This window comes from Acinonyx jubatus, chromosome A3 (genome assembly GCF_027475565.1).
Source record: "Acinonyx jubatus isolate Ajub_Pintada_27869175 chromosome A3, VMU_Ajub_asm_v1.0, whole genome shotgun sequence".
NCBI lineage: Eukaryota > Metazoa > Chordata > Mammalia > Carnivora > Felidae > Acinonyx > Acinonyx jubatus.
In genome coordinates this window covers 132,699,663-132,709,450 of record NC_069388.1, presented here as the reverse complement: position 1 = coordinate 132,709,450, position 9,788 = coordinate 132,699,663, and the positions used below count along the sequence as shown (strand labels likewise).

General features: G+C 44.5%; 1 long non-coding RNA gene across 1 annotated transcript; it reads right to left on the bottom strand.

The window, feature by feature from the left end:
* Positions 1–463: 463 nt before the first annotated feature.
* Positions 464–9,405, bottom strand: LOC113604913 (uncharacterized). The gene is made up of 3 exons (XR_003426939.2): positions 9,199–9,405; positions 8,703–8,865; positions 464–2,035 (listed from the first exon to the last, which is right to left on the bottom strand). It is a non-coding gene; the product is annotated as an uncharacterized LOC113604913 (long non-coding RNA).
* Between the last annotated feature and the right edge of the window lie 383 nt (positions 9,406–9,788).

The following is a 9,788-nucleotide window of genomic DNA, read 5'->3' as shown; positions in this document are numbered from 1 at the left end:
CATGAACTGGACTCCCATTTCTAGATTTGGTACCTAAACCACCAACATTCTCTCCAACGAAGGTCCTGAGACCAGTAAAGTATGGTTGATGCCCCAAGTCCCAAAGTGTGGTTTTTCATGACAAGAAAGATTTGCATTAGAAAACAGTACGACTAAAACAAAACAGAACATGAAGACATTACAAGAACTTGGGGTGATTTCTGATCTGCTCACTTTCTGCCAGGGCATCCTAGGGTTGTGTTTTTTTTTTTTTGCTTTTTTTTTTGTCTCTTTGATTTTGAATAGCATAGCGTTGAAATGATCATTTTGTTTCCCCACCCCCACTGCTCCCCAATCTAAACGACAAAAGGAGGAATTTAACCTCATATCCTCGCTCTGAAATTAGCTCTATTGTCAAAAGATGACAGCTGTATCCTGATTTCAAGAATTTCATGTCGGAATAAAACAGCATTTTTTGAAGCCATTGTGTTCCTTCAAACAGATCTGTAATGGTCCCTCGGCAAACCATTTTCAGAAGGCTTGGGTAAGTAAGATAAAAAGACACCATTTCTAAAGAGTTGCTTTTATGGGCTAGGTCAGAGTGCTCTTTCCATGTTGTTCATTCCCAGTCGAATTCCCTAATAGTCCGTCTCCTCAGCTAACAGATGCCCGGCCTCATGTCGGAACCAGATCGCGCCACCGCTGAGATGCTATCCAGCTCCTTTCTTATTGAGCCGTTTCCCTAGCAGATGGTGCAATGCTGCAGGCATACTCCTTCCTGTTAATTACCAGCCTTCGCTACAGATGGAAATGTCAGTCAGCCTCACAGGTCCTGGTTGCTGCCATTGCCTCAGTCCATAGCCCTCTACCTAGGCAAGATGCTGCCAACACACACCATGTGTTTTGTGACTGCTGACTAGGCAGGCAACAAAAAACAACTTACTTCATGAATATTCATGGCGGAATGTTTCAAGTTCTGTTCATCTGCGATGCTTCTAGATCTGCTTAAAGGGGGTTGCACCTTCCTAAGAACACTCTGCCCCTTGTTTTCTTACACTGAGGATATGTGAGGTACCAAAGTGAGTTGCCATGGCAACGTACAGAGGACCATTAAACGTCGGCCATTTGGAGCCTTCTGGAGGCACATCAATTTCTGACTAACGTTCTTCCCATACCTTTAAGTGGCACTTAATTATTCTTGTCCTGCCATAACAGGCCAATAGTCAGCGAGCTGAACTGATTAGCTCATAACCGAAGGTTTGCCTTAAACCACGATTACCTCGTCGGCACAGATGTAACCAAACGGGAGTACCTTGATATTCCCTGGTACGGAACATTCTAAATGCGGGCAAGTGGATTCCAGAAGTCCTTCTTCATCCGTTAAATCGAATTATTTTACTCCTTGTGGACAACCTTTCAGGAATCAAAAGTGGGCATCTTTTCAGGTTCATCAGAGAAAATTAAAATTAGGGCTCAGGTTTTGAGAGTACGGGAAGGGAGAGGAGGCCGGAACCCAGCATTTTCTTGAAGGTAATTCCGGGGAGACTCCCTAGGCTGGCGCCGTGTCACAGGTGGAGTCACGCAGGATGGTGGAGGACGTCCCTGCAGCTCTGCACGGCATCCTCCCAGCAGGCCTTCCTCTCCGTGATTTAACCCAGAGAAACCAACATTCAATGCCCTACACATGGGCAAACGAGCTTCAGGCTGAAGAGAATCATCTTCCTGTGGACACCGTGATCAACACACCGGAGCGCACACAGGCAACGTGATGGCGTGGAAGGCTGGGAGGCAGCTTTCGTGAGTCCTGAAGGATGTATGTCCATTTTCACAACACGTAAATTTATTTTTCTTAGGTGTCTCTTGTTCTGGAACAAGATATCTCACGGGGAGGAGGGCTGCCAGAGTGTGTAAGGGAGGAGAGCTCCTGAGCTAGAGAAAGAACTGCGTGTGGTAGGGCAATTCGGAAGACGCTAGCTGGAAGCTCTCGGTGATACTTAGGAAGCTTACGTCTTCCTTCCAAGTTCCTTTTTAAGAAGATTTCATTTATATGTTTTTCCTGTTTAGAAGGAAAAGAAAGCATGTGTAGGTATTTTAGAGGCAGAATACAAATGAGATTATTCCAAAGGGGCCCCTGGGGAAAAAAAAAACACCTATGCTACATATATTTTATAAATTCCATATTTCATCGTAGGAAAGGATGCATCTCCAGGGTGGGTATGGAGATGATGCCAGGGGTACAGCCAGAGCTCTCCATCTTCTGGTTCAAAATTCACTACGATTGCATCTTGCAACAAAGAATACATGAGGTGATATGCAGATAAATGTTTAACAAGCTCACCAATCATAATAATAATAATAATAGTGTTGGTATACATACACATGTATATAACTTCCTTATAAATTTGACTCTTATAAAGGATGTGCAGCACATAATTTACGCATCATGATAAAAGATACGATACTCTTCATTGTACCCTCTCCATAAACAACCGATTCCCATAGAATGCTTTTGCTGATTTTTGCCAAAGTCGTGTATCTGCAATCTATAGCTGCAGTTCAACCATGATGTGAAAATTGCATCGCGTCCCTTTCTGAAAGCTCTTTTCTCGTTAAGTTTATCGTTGTTAAGTCTGACATGTGACCTTGCGCTAGACTATTTCCCACCCACACAAACTGTATTCGGCATGTATGTCAGAACGTTACACATTGTTCAATGACACGAGTGGTTTCTTGGCCTGACTGGATAACAGGATTCAAATCCTGGAAGAATATTTCTTCAAACTCTTCGTGCTCTTCGCAAGATACTGACTATACGCACAACACGCTTTTAACTTTAGTCCACATCATTAACATCGTCTCCACTACCTTCTTAAGCCTTGTCAGTCCACAAAGCCATAATCAAACTTTGATTGACAACGTTTGCCAATTTCAGTAGTATAAATACTCCAGCCATGGCCAAGATCAAGCTACCAAAATGATGTCACTGAACGTAAATCTGGGGACAGATCTAGAAGAGAACACTTGAGTTTTAATAATGGCCACGTGTAACAGCCAGCTTACGACAGTCCCCAAAATTTAGCCATAGATTCCTGCAGACTAGTGATGAGTCAGCTCGAACACACTGCTGTGTGGTCCAGTCTCTAGCCTTTCCTCATCTTTCCCTGGAATAGTATCGTATTACAAGTGTGTGTGTTTACAAATATGTAAAATTACATAAATTTGCGAAGTCTTACTTAGGAGGAGCTTAATAAATCACGGAATAAATTGAATTGAATGGATGCACACTTAATGAAGCTGTTGAAAAGATAAAATGCAAACACATGGGAAGTTTAATGACATTTGGCTGGGTTTTGCTTTGTGCCAAGGGAGACTGAACGGGAAAATAAAACTTCAGAGAGGGCAAGAACTTTCTGTGTAGTCTGGTCAGGGCCAGGCCAGGGGCTTGGCCTGAGGTTAGAAAACGGTTAAGATTTGGATTGTTGGAGAGGAGGACAGGATAATTCAGAAATTAACCCAAGGAATATTTACTGATTGATTACTAGTCCCCATAAATGTTATATTTTATACTATTAACAATCTTCAGAAGACACGAAATTATTTTCAAGAATATTTCATCTTCTAAGCAACCGGAGGGACCCAAAATAAATCTCAAAATTCAATTAAGGTTACTTAAGTTACCAAGTTTACCTAAAACGGCTCCGAAAAATTAAACATTGTATCTAAAGGAAAAAAAAAAGTCTTCTTTATGTATACATATCTTGGAAGTTTCCATAGGAAGTAACATAAACCAAAATTTGCTTGCAGGATTTTATAGATATGTGCAAAGTCTGAATGGAAGGAAGAGGGGCAGGTATGCAATGACAGGTCAAGGTGAGAAAAGCTTTGGCAACTGCTAGGACCCAAGGGAATTTGCTACTTAACCAAAGTCTACCCTGAAAAAAGGGGGTTTGGCACTGGTGCTGGGGGTGACCATGAAAGGGAAAGTCAGCTCTTTCATTTCTGAAAATGCAAAGGAAGAAATTATAGATCTATAAGGGGAAAATGTAGACTTTTTACCATAAAATGAGAAGAGAGACCTCTAATTCCAAATATAGAAATATCTAAACCCCTGCTAGAGAATATGAATGAAAATAGGAATTCATAGAAAAGTAAATATTGAAAAAAATGACCAAAAATGATATTTGATTATTTGATCTTGTTAGCAATACAAGTAAAAAATAAGATGCTGTTTCCTTCTAAAAAAAAAGTAAGCAAAGACTGTAGAAACTCCTGCATTGTTGCCTCTTCCAATATGAGAGAAATATACACAGCTAAGAAATGCTGCTAATTTGTTCCTAGAAATCAGTTTGACATAGGTATCTAGAACCACGAATGCACACATACTCTGAGCTAGCATTTCCGTGTCCCCAAGAAAAAAATCACAACTGTAATCTAGGAATTGTTATTTGTGGAAGAAAATCTGCCCCTGAATTTCTAAAAGAAAAATAATTAAATATGTTATGATCTATCTACCCATCTGTCTGTCTGTAGTAATAGATTAAAGGTGATTTGAGGACTTTGTTTACAGTTTTCAAATTGTCTGCATGAAGCACATTTTGCTTATATAACCAAAAAAAAGAAATCAAAGTTAGTTTAGAAAAGAAATATACCACTTCCTAGGAGAGTAAGGTTTGAATCCAAACAGACCCAGAATTACTTGCTGGTCTGAATCTCTATTATCTGCGCAACGTTAGTTAAACGTATATACTCTTGGGTCTCAGGTTTCATGCCTCTTAAAAGGGATAATAATAGGATACTTGCAAAGTCATTGTGAGGGTTACATAGGCAAACCTTACAAGGTGCTTGACGTATGCATGGCAGGTACTCTGGGCTAGTTTCCTTCCCAAAATTCAACACGCTCGTGAACGATATCCACTAATGAAATCAGAAGATCAAAATAAGATCTTTTCCAGTCTGCTTAATTCTATCAGAAAGCCTCCCCCACATCCTCCCAACCTAGTGAGGGTCAGGCCCAAGGAATGCTAATAAGCCTCTTGAACACAAAGCCATCCTGCGTGAGCTTTTGTTACTCTCCTGAGCATCTGTCAGGAAGGATCATGCTCTTAAGTTTGCCAAAAATTATATCGTTCATACCGTCTGCTCAAGATGTTTGGGCAAACCTTAAAATAGAAAGATAATATTTCGGACCACCACTCTCCAGAACTGTAACCCCGATGGATGTTGCTTGGGGGTCTGGAGCATAAAAGGACAAGAAGACTGCATCATCCGGAAGCTTGATAACACCTCTGCGTGAAAACGAGCTAGGAACTGAAGATGTGTCTCTGAGACAGAAAGCAAAATCAGAAGGCAGCAAAAATTTGAAAGAGGAAAAACCAGTGAAATCTGCTTCTGGCCATCAGAGGAGGCTGATGTAATCCGGACTGACTCTGGGGACGGCCATGGTGCCAGCTTTGGAGGCCACATGGCTTCTAATGAGGCCAGAGTCCGCTGCGGCTCAGAAAAACGGGTGAGCGGCCAAGTTTCACCCAAGGACAGAACAGCCTTAACAGCTGGTGAGTGAATTAACTCAGGCGGACCAAAGGGACCCAGGTGGAGGGACATTTGAATCTTTCCCTTATGGGTAAAAAAAAGAAGAAAACAACCTAGGGAACCGAGCCACCATAGCCTCTTATTTTCTCTCTGTTTCTTCTGGCAGGCTCCTTTGGGCGCAAGGGGGAAGGAAAGGAGAGAACAGAGCAGCTTGGGGGGCTGAGGAATGCGGATTAGGGACACATTGCAGGGTTGAGAGCCCGTCAGGGGTCTGTGGGTTTTTCAAGGTGGAATTCGACTTTTGTAAAAGGGAAACTTACTAGGTGATGTGCACCCCTAAGAGCAGAGCACTTGGTATCTCCAGCTCTTGTAAAAATGCTGGACCCCTCATATCTGCCCAGAAAATATTGTTGAGTTGTTGCATGTTGCCCCTCCTTCTGAGATTCACCTGAATAGAGAGCGGGCTGCCGCATAGTATCCGGCCTCTGGAAGCACCCAAGCGGAGGGTGCAGGCTGATCCCGGAGGGTGGCGGGAGGGGTGTTGCCTCTGGTGGAAATCCGCAGGGCATGGGGGGGCGGGGGGGTGGGGTGGGAAGGCCAGGAAAGCCAGCGCCTTGCAGTTTGAACACTGTCCTGCCACCTGGTGGCTGAATCGCTAAATTGCAAGAGCAGGTCTTGGCTCTGGGGGCGTCTCTAATGAAGCGAATTTGCAAAATCGTTGGGAGGTGAAGCCATTTTGACAAATGTCAAAGGGAGATGTGAGCATTTCAGAAGGATGGGCGGAATAAAAACTAAGCGTATGCGGTAAGAGACAATAGCTTCCCTGATGAGAAAGAGGCCAAATCGCATGTGAGTGGGTAGGCAGGAAACAGAGGAAGCAAACACAGAGCACCCCCGGGTGTGGGCAAGAGACCACGCCACCGAGGACGAGCGGGTTGGTCCGGGAAGATCTATCTCAACGCCAGGCTGAGGTTAACTGTTCCTAGGCAGCTAAGGAGAGAGGTCTGGTAGCATTCTGTTCCCTCTCTTTCTGACATTCTAAGACTCATGTTTCAACACCTTCCCAAGATGGCACAAAGTCCTTTGCTTTCTTACCATTATGCCTTTTCCCCCCGTTTTATTCCTTCCCACCCCTTTCTGTATGGAACAGAAGGTGTCGGCCACCTTCTCCTGTATGGCTGGCTGTGCTGTGTGTCTGCAACCACAGAAACAACCCAGGGACACAGAGACAACTGAGGGGGAATGGAAAATGCAGGGAGAGCTGAACACAGCTCCAGGGGCCAGCCATCAGCACTGCACCCAGGAGGGGCGAAGCTGCAAAGGTTTCTGGGTGTAGGTGACATCCAGGTGATATCCGAGGACGTGCTGACCAGAGAGAGGTGTTCTTGGGGGAAGTGGTGTGGCAGACGTTTCATATTGAAGGAGCAGTAGGCAAAGAGAGATTCGAGCAGAAAGACAGGTCTGTGGCAATGCTGGAGCAACTTTTCCACACGGAACGGGGGCCAGAGACAAGTTTAGAAGGATTGTGGTGGATCAGACCATGAAAATAAGTTGGTGGCTTTGAGTTTTACCCTGACAATCTGGAGTCCTGATGGGGAATTTGAAGCAGGGGAGGAGAGGCCACCTGACAGAAACAGATGCACATTCTGGAGAGATCACTCACGTTGCAGGAGGAGAGGAACAATTCTGGAAGCTGTCGACGCATGGGCCAAGGAGGCCACTGGGCGTGAAGCTACCGAGGGCCAGTGTGGATGAAGGCAGATGCAAGAGCTGTTTAGAAGGCAAGACAGACTGACTTTGGCATTCCTACTCGATGTGCGGGCCCATGAGGGGCTGGGTTTGACGTGTAGGTTGGGGCTTCCAGATGGCCATCTTGGCATTCTCCGATTGAAAATGAGGATGTGGGCCACACAGGGGAGATAGTCACTGTGTCCCTGGGCACCTGGGTATGCAAGGCTGAGGCCAGGAGCTGGAGCTCAGCCTTCCTTGGCTTCGTTTCTCCTCTTGTCCTTTCTGTTCTTTGACTCCTGTAGTGTCTCAACTGTAACCTCTCCGCCTCCCCTCCTTCCTCTCAGATTGTTCTTTAGAGAGACTCAGACTCCAAGAAAGGAAGTTTCCAAGGGAGACACTGAACTGGTGTTTGAAGACCTCAATCACAGGACACCTTCCCTAGACCGCATCGCTCACCCTGGAATCTTCATTGTTGGCCCTGGGAACAGACTGGTTGGCCCACACAGTCTCCTTCGTTCCTTTTTCTTCTTCTTCTGTCAAACCTATGAAATCCTGATGCTGAAGAGAATTTTTTTTTAAGGTGGCTTTCCTGGAAAAGACAGTTCTTTAAACAAAAACCCAGACTTTACCACAACGATGGACATGTAGGCGGCAGAAACATTAAAGGCATCTGATTTTCCAGCATGGTCCAGGGAACCGTACGTCAGCTTTGCTACAGATGTGCCAGGTGGCATGTCTCTGCCTGGAACGAATCAACTCCCACACCACTCTTCTGTGGGCCGAGACGGCCAGTTCTGGCTAATGAACCCATCCTGTCACCTCCACTTGGGTCCTGGAAACAGGCTGAGCTCTTTCATGGTTCCCTGTAAATTTCAAAGTGTGCCTTCAGCTGCAAAAGGTCATGTTCTGCCAGTCCTGTGGGCTTTAATTAGTCTCCTGCCCTGGGCTTGGAGAGGGAAGTGGGAAAATCTGAGCTCTCACATCCAGGTCAGGCTGTCCCAAGCTCCCTTTCCCATGGAGCTTTGCTGGACAATTTCTTGTGGGGACAGGGGTTTCATTGGCCTAATGGAAAACTCATAATGGAAACTGGAACTCTACTTGTTTTACTCTTTTCTCCCTCTTGCTTTCTTCCTTCCTTGGATTAATGCCAAAATCTTTGCCCGTTTCCTCTTTACAATGACAGGATGGAGGTAACATGTTCTTTCAATGTTATCCGAGCCATCATGTTCCAATAAGAAGGAAAATTCACCAAGTCTTTTGAAAATGACAGACACAATGTCCACAGTAGAAGCAAAGACACATAGATCCTGCTGGACGTTGTAAACGTTATGGCATTAAGGAAAGAGTTCAGACTCTGTGGTCAGAGGAATTCATATCCAAACTCCATCTCTACCTTTCCCAAGTTATGTATTCTTTTGAGTCCTGATTTTTCTCATTGGCCATTTGGGAATAAAAATACCTACCTGTATTAGTCAGGTTTCTCCAGAGAAACAGAACCAGGAAGGTATCTATAGATATATATGAGAGAAGCTTTATCATAGGAATTGGCTCATACAATGACGGAGGTCGAGAAGTCCCACAATCTGCCATTTGCAAGCTGGAATGTAATTCGGTGGAGTCCAAGACCTGAGAATCAGGAGACCAAAGGTGTAAGTCTCATTCTGGGTTAAAAGAAAAGATGGATGTCCCAGCTCAAGCAGAAAAAGAGAGAGAGAGAGAGAGAGAGAGAGAGAGAGAGAGAGAGAGAGAGAATTGATCCTTCCTCTGCTTTTTTGTCCTACTGGACCCCTCAGTGTATTGAATGATGCCCACACATGGCAAAGGTCATTTTTTATTCAATCAACTGATTCAAATACTAATCTCTTCCAGAGACACCCTCATAGACACACCCAGAAATAATGTTTACCAGCTATCTGGGCATCTCTTCATCCAGTTAACTGACATGTAAAATTAACCTACCTCAGAGAATTTCCATGAGAATTAAGTGAGATGACAAGAACTGGAAGAACCTTATCTTTTACAAATCCCCTTCTGTCTCTTGCTTCAGGTTTAAAAAACCTTTTCTTTTTTCCAATGTGCTATATTGTTCTTCCACCATAAAGCCTCCACATACACTATAATATTTGACTAGCATATTCTTTGGTCCCACCCTCCCACAGAAGCCCACATATTTGTGAGGTCATAGATACAGAATCCTCTGAGAAGTCTGAGACTTTGTCCTCCAGTGATCCACACACATGGTGTTCTGGGGTTCACTTTCTACTACAGGATGCAACCGATGGTCTTAGCATGGCTACAAGGCCCATGCTATGACCCTTCTGATGCCTCCTGGCTTGTCTCTCATCATTCCTTGTTCTTCTCAAATGAGCACCTTCTCTGAGGACAACTTAGGTCACACTGTCCCAGAATTCCAACTCTTGCCATGTGATTGTGGTTAACTGTTTCCTTCAATGGAGACTTTTCCACTCCCCCAGCTCTGGTTTCCCATGGCCTCTGCGTCTCCTCCTGTCATGGCACTTTCACTCTGCTGGGTACAAATCACATGTTCT